This window comes from Parasteatoda tepidariorum, chromosome 7 (assembly GCF_982258835.1).
Source record: "Parasteatoda tepidariorum strain Cologne lab strain chromosome 7, Ptep-v5.0, whole genome shotgun sequence".
In the NCBI taxonomy this organism is placed as follows: domain Eukaryota; kingdom Metazoa; phylum Arthropoda; class Arachnida; order Araneae; family Theridiidae; genus Parasteatoda; species Parasteatoda tepidariorum.
In genome coordinates this window covers 36,234,736-36,251,745 of record NC_141761.1, presented here as the reverse complement: position 1 = coordinate 36,251,745, position 17,010 = coordinate 36,234,736, and the positions used below count along the sequence as shown (strand labels likewise).

General features: G+C 27.0%; 1 protein-coding gene across 4 annotated transcripts in view; it reads left to right on the top strand.

Moving 5' to 3' along the window:
- The window catches only part of LOC107440033 (uncharacterized), a 61,563-nt gene that overhangs the window by 30,026 nt on the left and 14,527 nt on the right, over positions 1-17,010 (top strand). For 2 of the 4 annotated variants that reach the window (XM_016052810.4, XM_016052809.4), the window contains exon 1: positions 13,091-13,226. The exons of 1 other annotated variant lie outside the window; for it this stretch is intronic. The gene's annotated coding sequence lies outside the window, so the exon portion shown is untranslated. Of the gene's footprint in view, positions 1-2,699; positions 2,804-13,090; positions 13,227-17,010 lie in introns of those variants that run through there. One more of the 4 variants, XM_043043635.2, reaches the window with a different exon arrangement.

Sequence of the window (17,010 nt, the reverse complement as noted above, 5' to 3'; positions counted from 1 at the left end):
ATCTCAGTACTTTATTATGCTATGATGCTTGAAAAAAATAAAACGTAACTTCAATAACTATATTTTGAATTCTCTTTTTCACAGTGAGAAAAATAAAACTATTACGTGCAATTAATTCCACTTCAAACATATAAATACAAACACTCACCTTATAATTTTTTCAAAGAAACAAGGTGTTGCAGAGATAATAACAAATTCCAAAATTTTTGCAGAGAAGTCTATTTGACCGGTAATCCAAAACATTGCTAGATGACTTCCTATTGTTTGGCAGTACGCTATTGTTACCAATCAATCTAAAGAAAAACTTTCAAATTCTTATTTTTAATCAATATATATGGAATGTTCCTTCACTGATTGGTTTACCCTAGAAAAACTACTTAGAAAAAACTCTTGCTTGAAACTTTTGAAATTTTTAAGAAATTTAAATGAAGCTTTTTTTATTAGTTGCCAAATACAATTTCCTACAAAATTATGAAAAAACTTTTTTTAATTTTTCTGCTCATGAGCAGTATAAAAGAACTAGCTTAAACGCTCATCTCTTTTTAAACTATACGCTATTTTAAATTACAAACTACAAGATTTGAACAAAATTGATTAAATAAATCCTAAGTTACAAAATTTCAAAAAAAAATGTTATTTTAAAAATTTTATCTTGAAAACTATTTTATTTCAATTTCTTAAACTGTCATTCAAAATTATACTATTTAAAATGAGGTAAAAATTTGTATATCTCGCAATTCAAAACATTTTCATCGAAATAAAATAATTTAATTCAATTTAATAAAATAATTGAAAATAATAATAAATTTGCGTGCAATTTTCTTAAGAGAAATAAATTTTAAATGTTCAAAAAGTTTTCGATTCATTTACATATTTTTTGAAGTAAGTCGAAATGCGCGCAAGTAAAATAAATATTAAGGGACCCAAACTTTTTACTGCTGCTCTAATTAAATTATTTTATCCATCTTTAGCTTTCCTCTCTATTTTACAGCATAAAATAATACCTTGAGCTCAAATCGAGTTTTATAGTAAATAAAAAATTTACAGAGATAAAAAGATTTAACGAATCCTAATACAAAAAAAATAGGAAAAAAAAATAACTTTAAAAGAAATTAAAAACTTTTCTACACGAAAAAGTAAGAAAAAAAATATTGGGATTGATATGTAATCTCAGTAAATTTTATATCTTTTTCTAAATAGAAAGCAGATGCAATTGTTATTAAAAACAGTCGCTTTTTCATTTGCTTTCTTTAAAAATTTAACAAAAAATTCTGGCCTACATTTCAAGATAAAATTTATACAAATTGAACATAATATCTGGAAAAACTCTATCAACTGAATTCTTAAAAGTTATTTCCAATATTTTATTTCTTATTTCTTCATGCAAAACTGCTGAAACGTTTTTTTTTTTTAATTTTTAAAATTATTTTTCATTTTTTAGCAAAATAATATTCTAAGATCAGAAGAAGGAACCTGTGCAAACGATGACGTCATCCAAGTTAAGGAGAATAGTGGATTTTATGAATACTCCGATTAGATGTTATTTTAAGAAATATTATCTATTTTTATTCATTTTAAACGAAAGTATTCCGATTTTTGACTAAAAAACAATTTAAAATTATTGCCATTTCGCAAAACAATGGCCTAAAATTCATAATTCTAAATAAAAATTATAGTAAATGTTCAAAGTCAATATCAAACCATATTATTGTGAAACTGTCCTTGATATATGCATAAAATGTTATGAACTTTTTCCAAAGAATTAGAAATTCTTCAATATTAAAAATTGATATTACTGTCTTGTTTGGTGCAATAGGTTTTTTTTATAGGATAGAACTGTAAAACTGAATATTATGATCCCAAAAACGCACTATTTTCTGACAGAATCTAAAATAGAACACGTTAAAATCATTTGATAGAAAAGTCATAAACTGATAATTAGTATATTTTCAATTTATACGTTATATAGTTTTAATTTGTATTTACAAACTTTGGACTATAATTGTGTTGGGAATTACACAGCAACAATGGTCTGTGGAATTTTTTTATTTGATAAATAAGGAAAAATATTTGAACAAATATTTTGCAATTCTTTAGAGCACTCAAAATCTTTAAGATAAAATTCAAAAATGGCGATGTTCGAAACATGGAGCATTTATTTATTCATTTTAACCTATTTACGTAACGTAAATCTATCTCGAAAACTACTTAATGATACGTAAATAGTCATCGATTAAAATGACTAATTTTTGTGAATACTCTATTACGGATTTTTCTGTACGCTTATGTCAATAGAAGAAAAAAAATGGAATGTTATCCTGCATTTTTGGAATACCATGTATTTCTTTTTAAACTAAAATATCTTCAGCATTGTTGTAAATATTTACCAAGTTCAAAAATAGTTTTGGATCTATATCAATGTTCTAAACGCATTTCCGGACAAATGGTATTTCTTCTAACTAACGGTACCGTCATAGTAGTAAATATTTTTACAAACAAAATATTTTTCCACACTTCAGAGAGAGCACGCCTAATAAATTGAGAAAGTATGACGCGTGGTTTGTCTCTTCATAAAGTTTTTTTTTTTTACCTTCATCATTGGATCTCTACACGAATCATAACTACCAACTAAATATGTTCCTTGTCGCCATTTTGCGAGGAAAGATGGCGCCCTGCTGTGTTTTCCGCCATCCCCCAATGACAAATCATGCTCATAATGATTATCAATTCAGATTGAAGTCAAGATATTGTCGCGACAAAATGGACAGGCTCCTACAAGGCGCAAATTGCTCGAGTAGCTTGGGTAATTAATTTGTTTTAATTTCTTGATAGAATTTCAACACACTGTAAAATATGTTATTTTCTACTTACTAAATTGCTTGAAGGACTTCATGAAAAATACTCTTATATTAACAGAAAATGATTTAGGCTTGGTGAGGCAGCGAAAAATATTTCCAGGCGAGTTTAAGGAGATAAAATGGGCTATAAGAAATAAAGGTGAAGGGGTCTGAAAAGCCTTAAGGGTAAAGGTATTGGGGATCCCGATTATTTCAAACTCCATCAGTCACTCACTGGGAACACATTGTTACTGTTTTTTGTGGGGAAGAATATACAATAAATAGCCACTGTACGCATCTGAAGACTTTCTAGTAAAAGTTAAAAATATTTAAGTTATGTAATGGGCAGTTGACTTTTAAAAAATATACAATAACAATTTTTGCTATTATAACAAATTTGTTGGAACACATTGTTACTGTTCTATGTGGGGGAGAATATACAATAAATAGCCATTGTACGCATCTGAAGACTTTCTATTAAAAGTTAAAAATAATGAAGTTATGCAATGGCAGTTGAGTTTTAAAAAAATATACAATAACAATTTTTGCTGTTATAACAATTTTGTTGGAACACATTGTTACTGTTTTATGTGGGGGAGAACATACAATAAATAGCCACTGTACGCATCTGAAGACTTCCTTTTAAAAGTAAAAAATAATGAAGTTATGCAATGGCAGTTGATTTTTAAAAAATATACAATAACAATTTTTGCTGATATAACAATTTTGTTGAAACACATTGTTACTGTTTTATGTGGGGGAGGATATACAATAAATAGCCATTGTACGCATCTGAAGACTTTCTATTAAAAGTTAAAAATAATTGAGTTATGCAATGGGCAGTTGATTTTTAAAAAATATACAATAATAATTTTTGCTGTTATAACAATTTTGTTGAAACACATTGTTACTGTTTTATGTGGGGGAGGATATACAATAAATAGCCATTGTACGCATCTGAAGACTTTCTATTAAAAGTTAAAAATAATTGAGTTATGCAATGGGCAGTTGATTTTTAAAAAATATACAATAACAATTTTTGCTGTTATAACAATTTTGTTGAAACACATTGTTACTGTTTTATGTGGGGGAGGATATACAATAAATAGCCATTGTACGCATCTGAAGACTTTCTATTAAAAGTTAAAAATAATTGAGTTATGCAATGGGCAGTTGATTTTTAAAAAATATACAATAACAATTTTTACTGTTAAATTTGATTTATAAATTATACTAAATCATATCATACGATCATATATGTAACGCATCATAAGTTCAATTTATGTAACCCACATTTTTATTTCCATTTTGACTTTAAAATTGCATTTATGCGTTTATTAAACGATGCTTATCAGTTGAATAGAAACTGGTGATATTTTCATTCTAAGGAAAATATTATTTTGCCAGATGCTCCAAAAACTATGCATCATTGTATAAAAATTTTCGAACAAAAACAGAACTACAAAAATGTACTTTATCATTATTAAATTGCTGAAAAGATAGAAAGTTTAGTCATTTAAACCACGTGGTCCCGCAGTGGACTGATCGTTAAGACACGGTTCCCAGCAGATCACCGAAGTCAAGCATCACTGGCTACGATCAGTGTGCAGGTGGGTGACCACTTGGATCAGTCTGCGTAGGGATCGAGGGTGTGCGGTATTGGTCCTCGTTAAACTGTGCTACCGTAAAGCGCTCGACTTCGCGCGCAAGTCGTCGGGCTACCGAAGCGGGGGTGCCATCCCCTCAGCAGAGGATCAAAATTGTGATGGCATGTCTTCGGATCATCCTCCGGGATGTTTCCCAGACCGTCGCCAATAGCCCATTGTGCAGCTCTAGTGCACCGTAAATTAACAACAACAACAACAATAAACCACGTGAATGATGACGAGAAAAAAAGTGATCTAATGGATGAGAACTAAAATAAAAATAAAAAAGAAATTTAAAAAAATTTGAAAAACTATCTAATGTTGAATTGCATTCTTAAAAGAAGTACAACGAACGTTTAATTAGATGCAATTAAACTATTTATGGTAAAATGCAGAAATGAAATACCACCCTTTCTAATGTGCAAGCCGGGCTTAACCGCCTTTACTTATTAGTTGCTAACCGCTTGTTTGCGATATTTATTTCGTTTGTCAAATAAGATTAATCTTAATTGAATGAATTGTTTTATTTTGTTTGAGTTTTTAGGGGAATACTATTCCTATTTAATTAACATTTAGATATGATTATTATTCATAAGAAATATTATTTTAAACAAAATGTTGAACGCACAAAATACATTTATACGTTTGTACATGATTAAGTTACTTTTAAGAACAATTTTAACATCTTGTGAAACCTGAACTACATCTTGTACGGATGAGGGTATGTTGGGTACCATTGAGAGAAAGGTCTAGAGAAGTATTTTTGGGGGTATTCAAAAAAATAATGTGTGGCTATTAGAAGAACAAATTTAGAGCTTTATCACTCGTATAAGGAATCTGACAATATTAACTTCATTAAACGACAAAGAATAAAATGGGCAGGCCACGTTATCAGAATGGATGAAGACCATACCACAAAAAGAGTTTTCAATACCAGACCAGTTGGCACCAGAAGAAGACCTTTTGGTCTTGAAAACTAAAAACTGGAAAACGCTAGCAGGAGAAAGGTTAGCTTGGAAAAACTTCTTGAGAAGGCGATGGTCCACCCTGGGCTGTCAAGCCATCGATTATATGATTAAGTTAATTTTATTTCTAAGGATTTATTTCGAATTTCCATTTCATTCGTTTGAAACGAAACATTTGTTTTCGAATATATTTCGAAAGAGTTTGGTATAGCTCATATTTACTAATTTAAAGAAACAAATAGTAAAGAACAGTATTAAAAGTTTCGAAGTATTTTGTTCGTGAAATGTGTTTTTTTATTATGTTCATTTGTGCAAAGTAAAACAGAAAATTGTTAATTGCGGATGGTTTTCTGAAACTTCTTTTTGAGATTAATGATATATATATATATATATATATATATATATATATATATATATATATATATATATATATATATATATATATATATATATATATATATATATATATATATATATATATATATATATATATATATATATATTAAGACGAAGATTATAACTATTAAATTTACGAGATAGACAAATTTGTAATATGGTTAAAAACTTCATAAAATATTGTTAATGAAATTCAAAAAAATTTTTTTTATTCAAATCCTAGTAAAACTTCGTTTAATTTGTGCATAATCTCTTCTCGAATTTTATCTATAACACGAAATATTCGTTAAGTGAAAAAACAATCACATGCAAAATCTTATAATTCTTCACAAAATTATATATTATAACTCTGAAAACTTTGGATAAGATAAATCTGGAGAAATTTGATTAAAAATACTTAAAATACAAAAGGAAAAAAAAGATGTGAAAAAAGAAACGCGCCAGAAGACATGGATTTTTCTTAACAGCAACCAAATTATTTATTATTATGTTTTCAAATTTTATTTTTAAGCATTGATTTATCATTCCGTTTGAATAAATTCATTGGAATTATACAACTTCAAAAACTTTTATTTTAAAGTATATATTTTGATATTAGGTGACAGTAGAAAAATCAAAATTTTTACAAAAAGTTTGGTGTTTTTTCTTATAATAAATTGAAAATTGTGTAGCATTTTTTTAATCTAGTTTAACGTAATAAATGTTTGTTAAAAACAAAATTAAAAGAAAACAGTACCTATAACTTTTTTACATTCTAAATTTAATGCAGAATATCGATTCTAGAACTTCACAATATTTTGTATATATTTTTGAGTGCTAATAGTTTCAAGTTCTTAAAAATAACATTTTTCTTATTTTCCTTGAAAAGACGATGTGTATTTATAATAACTTACTGTATTTTAGATTCTTTACAATAGATATGTCTTAAACAGGAAAAATGCAGAAAAAAAGGAAGTAGAACTTTTTTTTAAAATCAAAGTGTTTACAAAAACAAAACATATTTAACTTATATAGATATTAAGGCTAAATATAAAGACATGATATTTCTTATATTAAAATACTATAAGATAAAAAAATCTAAAATTTAATTAGCGCATTATTATGATATATTTTGATTGTAATCTAATTATTAGTTAACTGGAAATTTATTATATTAATTTAGCAAAAGGTAGATGAAAATATTTTGCTAGATCATACGGAAAAAGTGTTGCTGGTGGAAATATATAACACCCCATTCGATTTAAGATGATCAAGCAAAATGGCGACTTAACATATGTTAATGTAAATACTAAAATATTTTTCTTGTTTAGGAATAAATTAAAATTACAATTGAAATAGCAAGCGTAGGAAGACAATTTTTTATGCTTCCGAAATGAAACAATATGGGAAAGCAAGAAAATTTCCTGAAAATCCAATGCTTGTGTAATGATACCGAATTGATTACCAGTTATTAAAAAAACTCAGGAAAATTTTTTAAATAATTGCCCAGGGATATGGTAATTGCTAAGTTTGATTCCAATTATTTATGAAAAATAATTCGCATAGAAAGTCTAGATATGATTCAAATATCAACAAAGTAAATGATACATCTAAGATTTATAAATGACGAATTCCTTGCAGCTGTATCACATATGAAAAAAGCAATTGTAGCTGTATCACATATGAAAGTATATTAAAAAAGCAATTTCCTCACTGGTAGTTGTCAACAGCAACAATAAATTTAGATTTTAAGAAAAAATATAATTGTATTTGTTTGGAAAAATGTTTTTGTTTAACTTTTTTTTTTAATATTTTATTGAAACATAGTGTAAAAACTGAATTTCGTAATCTTCATTTAATAAACTACCTTAGAAAATAATTTTATAGTTAAAATGTTTTAATGCGATGCAATGACAGTTTATAATGAGTAAAAATTAAGTTTAAAATTGTTTAATTGTCGCGTGTGCTCGAGTTTACCATATGTCCCACAAGTGACGACCTAATAAGAAATTGAAAGAAAAAAAATTCAGCATTACCATGACTGAAAACAGTTAAAAACTATTGCAAAGCATTTACAAAAGTTTGTTTTTTGGGAAAATAAATAAGATAATTAAATTATCAATTGACTGAATTCATCTATTTCATCCATCTGTCTCACACACAATGCTTGCTTTAATTTATTTTAAGACTTTATTTTAGAAAGAAAAGAATAACATTCTTACATTCAGGCATATTTAATGAAAATTGATTTATTAAAGATTAAAACACATTTACTAACGAAAATACACAAAAAACGTCCCTCATGACACCATGGAACTTTATAAATTTGCCCGTATTACAAAATTTCACGGAATGACTTTTGTAGAAAACTTTTATGTCTAAAAAATACAAGATCACTTCTTTAATAAACCTTTATAATTATTAAAAAAGATTAAAAAAATTGATTAGTGTGGAGATGATAGTTATCAACCATGTCAACCTTCATCTATGAAAAGGTACCCCATCATAGAATCGAGTTAACATGTCTTATATACTAGTGAATTGTAGTTGTAATTTTGTAGTGGTAGATACACTACAGTACTCCCCCACCAGAATTATATCTGTGATAGAATTCGATGAATGGATACCACCAGTTGAATCATTGCTGTTTTTGTGCGAAGCCGGGAGAGCTGTATTAAGATCACCGTACTTTTTGAGTGCTGAATGTGAGAGATGTATTAACTTCATGGTCGTAGTCACTCCTGTGTTGCCTTTAGTAGTCGAGAGTATACGTTGTGTGTGATTAAAACTGAGCAGCAACAGCGCTAGGAGGTGTATGATGTTGCAGTCACAAGTAGCAAGTCAACTGTTCAATGTGGACCATCCATCGAAGTAGACGTTAGTGTCAAGGTAGGCGTGTTCAAATCGAAGTGGGCGTTACTGCCAAGGTACGCGTGTTCACATCACGTCCGGGTCACCAATGTGGGGATGATAGTTATCGACCATGTCAACCTTCATCTATTAAAAGGTACCAAATCATAGAATCGAGTTAACATGTCTTATATACTAGTGAATTGTAGTTGTAATTTTGTAGTGGTAGATACTCTATAGGAGAATAAGAGACAGGAACCAACTTTAAAATTCACAAATATTTACTTAAAAATAATTAAAATAGCACTACACAAATAAAATAATACAAGCTACACTAGAGTTTCAGTAAACAATAAAATGTATTGTTGGATTTCCTAAACATTTTATTCCACAGAATTATTTCTCAAAAATAAGGTGGAGTTTAAATAAAAAAGATTTCACCTTACATTTGACTTTGTTTGTGAATGGCAAAGCTCTTAACTAAAATTTCGATTACCCTCTGACTAGTTTAAATTTCAACTGGAGTTTTTTGCAGGATGACTATACAAGCTTCAATCCTTTTCTGACCTCTAGAATCAGAATTTATTGTTATTTTTATGGTAAAATAAAATTTATCCTACCAAAATTTTGACTAATTTAAATTGGTGCTCTGTGATTGTTTTTTGATCGTTTTTTGGTTATTACAAACGAAATTTATTGCCAAACAACAAAAATTCCTACCAATTTCCATTACAAACAAACAAACAGAGAAAATGATAAATTGAAAATTTTTTTTAAAAACCATATCTTTCAGAAGTAAAGAAAGCGAAAAACAGAATTTTTGTCAGAACCAAAACAAAAAATATAGGTCGTAACTTTTTCGCAAAAAACTTATATAACCACCAAATATTTTGCTATGTTTTATTCACCTAAACTTATCTTTCTCTCTCTCTCTCTGTATATATATATATATATATATATATATATATATATATATATATATATATATATATATATATATATATATATATATATATATACAGTCGGACTTCCATTTAATGAACTTCCAAATAGCGAAGTGAGTTTTCTATTTAATGAACTTTTCTTTGAGATCCACTTTCCCTATTTCCTAAAATATTATAGAACATTTGAAACTTGTTAACGCATTTTATGAGGGAAATGTCTTTGAATTGATTTTCGAAGCCACTTAACTTTTACAGAAAGCAATAAAATCCCTTCCCCTTTCAGTTTGCATTTCAAACGAGAAACTCAGACAAAATTTACGGATTTTATCCGTAGCAATTTAACTTAAGAACGCATGAGGTAATGTATGTTTAAAATTACTTTTATAATAAATGCAGCTATTATTTTTCACATAAATTTAGTCTTTTTTTTTTTTTTTTTGAAAATATATGTAGCATGATGGTGTAACACTGGATAATGTTTTGCTCTATTCTTACTTTCCACGCAGATTTCTTTTATGGTTAAGATTTATAGAATAAATAGTAGATAATAGTTTACAAGGTAAAGGTGTATCAATTGCTATTTTAATTATGTCTAGTGTTTATGAATTTAAAACCTATTTTGTGTTGTTTAAGTGTTTCAAAAGGTGATTTTCTATTTAACGAATTTTCCATATAACGAACTTATTATCTGGATTTAGCCACTTCGTTAAATAGAGATCCGACGGTATAGACATATATAAGCACAAAAAAGAATTATAAAATAAAATAAAATATCCTAAGATAAAAATTACTCTTTATAATGCGTCTATATAGCTAAAAGAAATAAAATGTAATTGAAAATGAGTTTGAGATAAAAGAAGGCAGAAAACAAACTTACCGACGTGGAGTAAAAGTAAAATATGCCTTAAAAATAGATATACTGATCTAACAGTTAACAAAAAAATCGAAAGAAAGTATTAAAAAACAGTGCTTCTAGCTTAAATCGTACAAAATAACTCTAAAAATATATTTTTTAGAAAAAGTATGAGGCAAACTACATTTCAGTGCTGTCATTTATGAAAAAGGAACACGTTAATAAAATATCGGAAGTTTTAGTAACAAAACCCTTAAAAGAAAAAATAAATTAATAAAAAAAATTGAAAAATTTAAAATATTAAAAGAACAGCAACATTCAAATAGGTAATAATTGTAGAGTTTAAATTACAGATGTAAACTAAGAATAAACCATTATTGGTATTCTTTCCTTCATAGGGTGACTGCTTATAATTCAGAGCCTGCATACATGGATAGAAAGCCGTTTATAGACTTTATCCTTCATTCATACATTCTTTCATAACAGTAAAATCTACACGTATTACCTATATTCATTGGGGATGTCTGTTCATAAACCAGAGCTCATTTCATACTCACAAAAAAATAACAAAAAATACTTAAAAATAAATAAATATAATAATAACAGGAAAATAAAAATAAACTGTTTATTACACTGGACAATTAAAATTAAATAATTCGAAGTTATTTTTTAAAGGCTACAATTTATTTAGAAACTTACTTAACAAATTAATTGAACCAGTATAAAAGGTCATACATCCAAACTATTCCGTCCAGTGGCTTTAGAAATAGCTTATCATAATTAGTTCCAGCCTTAAAAATTAATCAGAGCTAATTCTAAGAACAGGCAGAAGATATTTAATATAAATACTTTAAGGATTAAAATATATACGCATATATATATATATAAATATAAACATTTTTTAATGTTCTATGTGGTTTAACATTTTGTTAAAATGAAATTGAAGGAATGAATTAGGAAAATGGCTATTAATTAAATCTGTTTTAAATTGATCAGTTTCTTTTAAAAACCCTTTATAGTTGGAATTATTGCTGTAAAACTTAAGAATCTGATGGGTAATAATGTTGGAAAAAACCTTATTGGCTAAGTTGGAATTAAACTTACGCTCTTTTCAATCAGAAATTTAAAATCATCTTTTGTCAAAAAGTTTAAATATTATTCTTCCATCTTCATTAACAATAAGAAATAAATCTGGAAATTTGCTGAAGAATTCCAAACATTAGTTTTATTAAGAACTAATTAACTTGGATAAATTTGTTTAGCTGTAATACCAAAATCGTTAAAAATTAATAACCAAAAGATCATCAATAAATATGAGAAAGAAGGAATTTATAGGAAGATTAACATATGATTTCCCGAAACTATATTCTTGTAGAAAAGAAGAAAAAAATTCTCAATGTGTTTATGATTTTGACTGCATTTTTGACAGAGATCCTGAAAGCATATTAAGAGTAGTGGTTATGGATCACTTTGTATTTTAAAAACAATGAGCTCAAGTGTGCATAAAATAAACAATAATCGCAACAATGTTCCCTTTAATGCAGGTAAAAATTCATTTATTATTAAATCTAATCCTGTGTTTGGGCAATGATCAATGAGTGAATACTTCTTCCTATGAATACTTCTCATCTACCTACGGTATTTTCATTGAGAAACAAAGAATTAAATATGATTTGATCTGCGAGGAATCAAAAAATTGAACAACTTTCGACACTCAGAAAGATCAAAGAGAGAAGAAACAAACAATTCAAAGACAATGATTTTTCATTTCATTTTTTAAAATAATAACTAGTTAATTTCATTTTGAATGATATTAAAAATTTTACACTTATGTTTAACATAAAAGTAATTCATAATAAAACTTGAATTAAAACTTAACTAAATGAAATAGTATGTAAAAAGAGTATAAATTCAAATTTTATGTTATCGTGCTTTTTTATACGGCTGAGTGACATCATTTCTTTAGATGAACAAAAATTTAAAATATTTACTTGAATTAAAAAGCTGTCATTAAAAAATAATGATATAAGTTAGTAAAGAAATGAGTACTTCAAAAAATATTTTTATTTCTTTATTTAGATGTAAAATCATAAAAAATTTGCCACATTTAAAACAAATTAAGTTTGTATGCGGGATTAAAAAAATCATAACAGGAAAAAAAGAATTTTTTGTTTAAGTCTTTTGCTTATTTAAAGGCATTTTTCACCGCTTTATGCTTTTTATTAAATTCTTTTTATTATTTAATCCTTTTTTTGTCATCAAAATTTAATTTAACACAATATTTATTTTAATTAATTGCTAAAAATAATTGAATTTATTTATTAAAATAATGTTTTCCTTTTTATTGGTTTTGAAAAATGTTATTAATATTTTTTTATTTTTAAAGCATAGTTTTTATGAGCTGATACTGTCACAATTTTTTTTTTCTTAAATATTCACTTATTTCAATGAACATACTATTTCTTACTCGAAGGAATAAATAGTTTCACCCGAAAGAATAAATATCAATAAATTGTAGAGCGGGCAAGGTTTGTTTGTTGCGTACAACCAAAATTGCTTGGTATTTAAACGGAAACAAATATTTCAAATACATCTTGACGCATACCGCTCTACTTCCATCAAGAGAATGAATAAAATTTAGAGGCGCCACGGATGCGACTCCCCCGCAAAACTTTCTCCTCTAATATATATAGAGACACACTTAGTTTATTCAGTTTTTCATTCGGTTAACTTCTTTCATATTGCACCTGTTGATGGTATGTTTGCAATCTTTTCAAAAAATATTTAATATAATTTATTTTGCATATTTTATTAGTTAAAATAACCCTTATAATTGGATTAAATACTAATTAATTAGTTAGAAACTATTAGAAAAAATATTCAGTAGTTTTTGTCTCTTTGTTTATAATTTTTCATACTAAATGAAAAGTACAATATTTGGATGCTTAATACTTTTTTTAAATTTAAAACAGATTATTTTTATACTTTATTTAATAAAATAATATTATGACTAATTTATATTTTTAATTACTTAAAGTTTCAAATATTAAAATAAAAATACCATATAAAAGTGTTATTAATGAAAATTTCTTTAATTTGTCAAAAGGAAATGCTAAGTCAGTTAAAAGAGACTCGGGAATTGTAAATGTTTTTTTGATTGAATAACTATACATTTATCAATCTAGGACAATATTTAAATACTATAGAATTAAATTTTCTTTTAATTTAAAGCGTTATGTTAATGTATTCTTTATAGTATAGAAAATATTTCAATTCTGCAAATTATTTTATTTATAATTTGCAGATCATTCCGTGCTAATCATTCTTAAATAAGAACTCGAATAATTAGAGATTATACGTAAGAAAATATGTTACAAAGTTATTGTTTATAAGTTCTTTTATTAAATAAAGTGTACGATTATTGATCGTTGAATTGCCTTTTAATAGAATTATTTTTTAATATCCTCTACTACTTTCCTAAAGAAACGCCTGTTGCATTTTCAAATTTTATTTCTGCAGGATTTAATTTTACACATTTAAAGGTTTCTGGAAAACGAAATCTCTTTTTCTTAAAGAATGCATAAAATTAATAGATCAGTAATTAAAAATGGATTAATTCAAAATCACTTAAAATGGATTGTGTAAATTAAAGATAAGATTCTGTTAATTCAAACAATTGAAAGACTACGAGAAGTGAGTCTTTTATTAGTTGAAAATTATCTTTTAATAATTTCTTTATATTAAATGAAAAAGTTAGATATCTGAACACTTGGGTATAAAATTAATTCTTAATTTTTAAAAAAAAAAAATTTTTTTTTCGGATAGCGTAATTTTATTGCAGTTTTTTATAGTAATATAATTATAAGTTTTTTCATTAAGAACGCGACCATCCAGGATGCAAAAATTCTTTTATTACAAACATAGGATTAACACAAATTTTAAACAAAATTGTAATTCCCGCAAAATTTAGTAGTTTTCCTTGGTTCATACAACAAACATTGGGATACATTAAAAATCCATATTTTTTCCATTTGCAATGAAAAATGTTGAATCTTCAAAGAGTAATTTCTTTATATCTTGGATTCAAAATGTTGAATTACGAAATAAAAATTTTCAAAGAAACATACAATAAAAATTATTAAGTTTTAAGGAAAATTCAAAATAAATTTTTCAAAAGAATTTTATTCAGCTTTATATGTTTGGTATAATTAAATTTAAACAATTTAAAATAAAGCTGCTAAACTAAAACAATGACAAAGGAAAAAAAATCCAAATTTAACTTGTAAAAAAATATTAATTAGAATTGAAATTGCAATTTTAAACAAGGAGATAAGCATAGAGTTAGCTATTTTCGAAAATTTAAATAATTTTATATTTTTCATCAGTCCACGACAAAATCTACAAATTTTGAAACATAAGTTTCATTTAGGACGAAACTGGTAATGAATTACAAAATTCATAAATAAAATACATTGCGTTAAAAAAAAATTTTTTTTCTTGTGCTGACTGCCAATCTTACTGATTCTTTTGTAAAATGAACAACTGAATCCGAATATGATCCTAATTGTCTTCTATCACCGTTTTCTAAAAAACACCTCCCCCCTTATTTTATGATTTTATTTTCTTGAACTTGATTTGATTTGAAGGAATTAGAAAAAGGGATTTTCTTTCGCCCGTTAACCTTCTTATGAGAACTGCATAAAATATAAATTGCATAAAGAAAAGCCTGACCCGATCTGCTGAATTTTATTTAAAATCACCTCCTGAATCCGAATATGACACCCGTTTTGATTAATCACCCACCATTTTAGGTGTAATGCCCTCCCAGCCGTGTTTATCACTTTTCCATGGTAATTTTATCATGGTAATTTAATGGCTATTTGATTTGAAGAAAGGAAAAAAGATTTTTTTAACTGTCAACTTCTCATGAAGTGCAAGAAAAGTAGAAGGTTCTAAAGCAGGAAGAGTTTTAGAGCAAAAAGAAGTTTTCCTCCTTAAATTGTGAATTAGAAAAGTGTAAAATTCGTTCTTTCTTGCACAGAAAATTTGCTTAAACTTGAATTAACTTGCGGTTAAGAGGTCAATTTTCGAACATCGTATGGTATATTAAACAGTCAACTGTATGACTCGAAATTAAAGGTGAACCGTTGGTCCGAGACCACTAAAATTGGACTCTGACCTCGATAAAAAAAAAATTATCAGCGGTCGCTGGACAAGCAATCAAAGTAAAAGTATGATATATGTTTTGGTTCTTTGATCTTTGAAAATTTGTGCGCACTAGTATAATCTTTTAGTCACTGTGCAAACTAGTAATATAATATAGTCTGCGAATCAGTGACTAAATTTTCTCAATTGTCTTAGTTATCGAATTCTCTTATTCTAATAATTGCAAAATAATGGTAGTGGCAGAAAGAAGAAGTAACCCAATGACACCAATGTTCTAAGTTGGTTGGTTCTATTCTTTCTCGACATGTTCACAGTACTTAAGTTTCCAGTTTTTTCCCTTTCCACGATTTTTAGAGAAAATTATTACTAAATATTTTTCGTATTTGGGAACACCTGGAGGAGGAAAAAGGGGATTAGAAGATGAAAATAAAAAAGAATTATTGTCCTGAACAGAAGTTCATAAAAATGCGGGGGAAAAACTATAATAAACAATCCGTTTGACATTTTTTTAGCAGTTTAAGAGGAAAATCTGATTTCTAAAATATACCTCTACTACAATATTCATTTATTACCTATTTAGCCCTTCAGAACAAAATGGCTAAAATCACACTTTCCTCTCGGAGAAGTTCATGTTAGAAAATTTGTTAGAGAGCTCTCTGATTTCCTGCCCTTTTAATAGAAATAGGGGCTAAATATCTTTGCTATTAGTGGAGTAGATAATGGGGGTTGGAATATGTAGAAAATAAGTAGAAATATTACCAGAAAAGAACAGAAAAAGTGATCATTTTTAATGATTTAGTTTAGAATTTTATTGAGAATATCCCACAAATTCTCCCTCCTTGCTGCAACTGTTCATGTTTATGTTTTAGAACTTTCCAGCACCTCATAAGAAGTTAACAGGTAAAAAAAAATTCCTTTTTCTTTCCTTCAAATGAAATACCGTAAAATTATGGAAAATTATCCATTATTTTATGGCATTATCCATAATTTTATGGTAATCCATAAAATTATGGAAAAGGGATCATGGTGAATGGAGAAGAAAACGTCTGTCATATTCGAATTTAGAAGATCATAACATAACACATAAAACATACATAACATAAACATAAAAATCAGCAGTTTATTCTTCGTTCAGTGTAGTGAATTCATCTGCATTCATATAAAGTTTTAGTACAATGCTTTAGATCAGTGATCACAGAACTTTCGATCACGAGCTACTATTTTTCAAAAAATTCTTAATCAAAATATCTCAAATTTAAAAAATAACGTTTGAAAATATGTTGACAATATTTTATATGCATCTGACAGTAATATTCACATTGACTAAATGTCATTACAAATATATCTTCGCAAATACGTTAGCTTAAAAGTCAA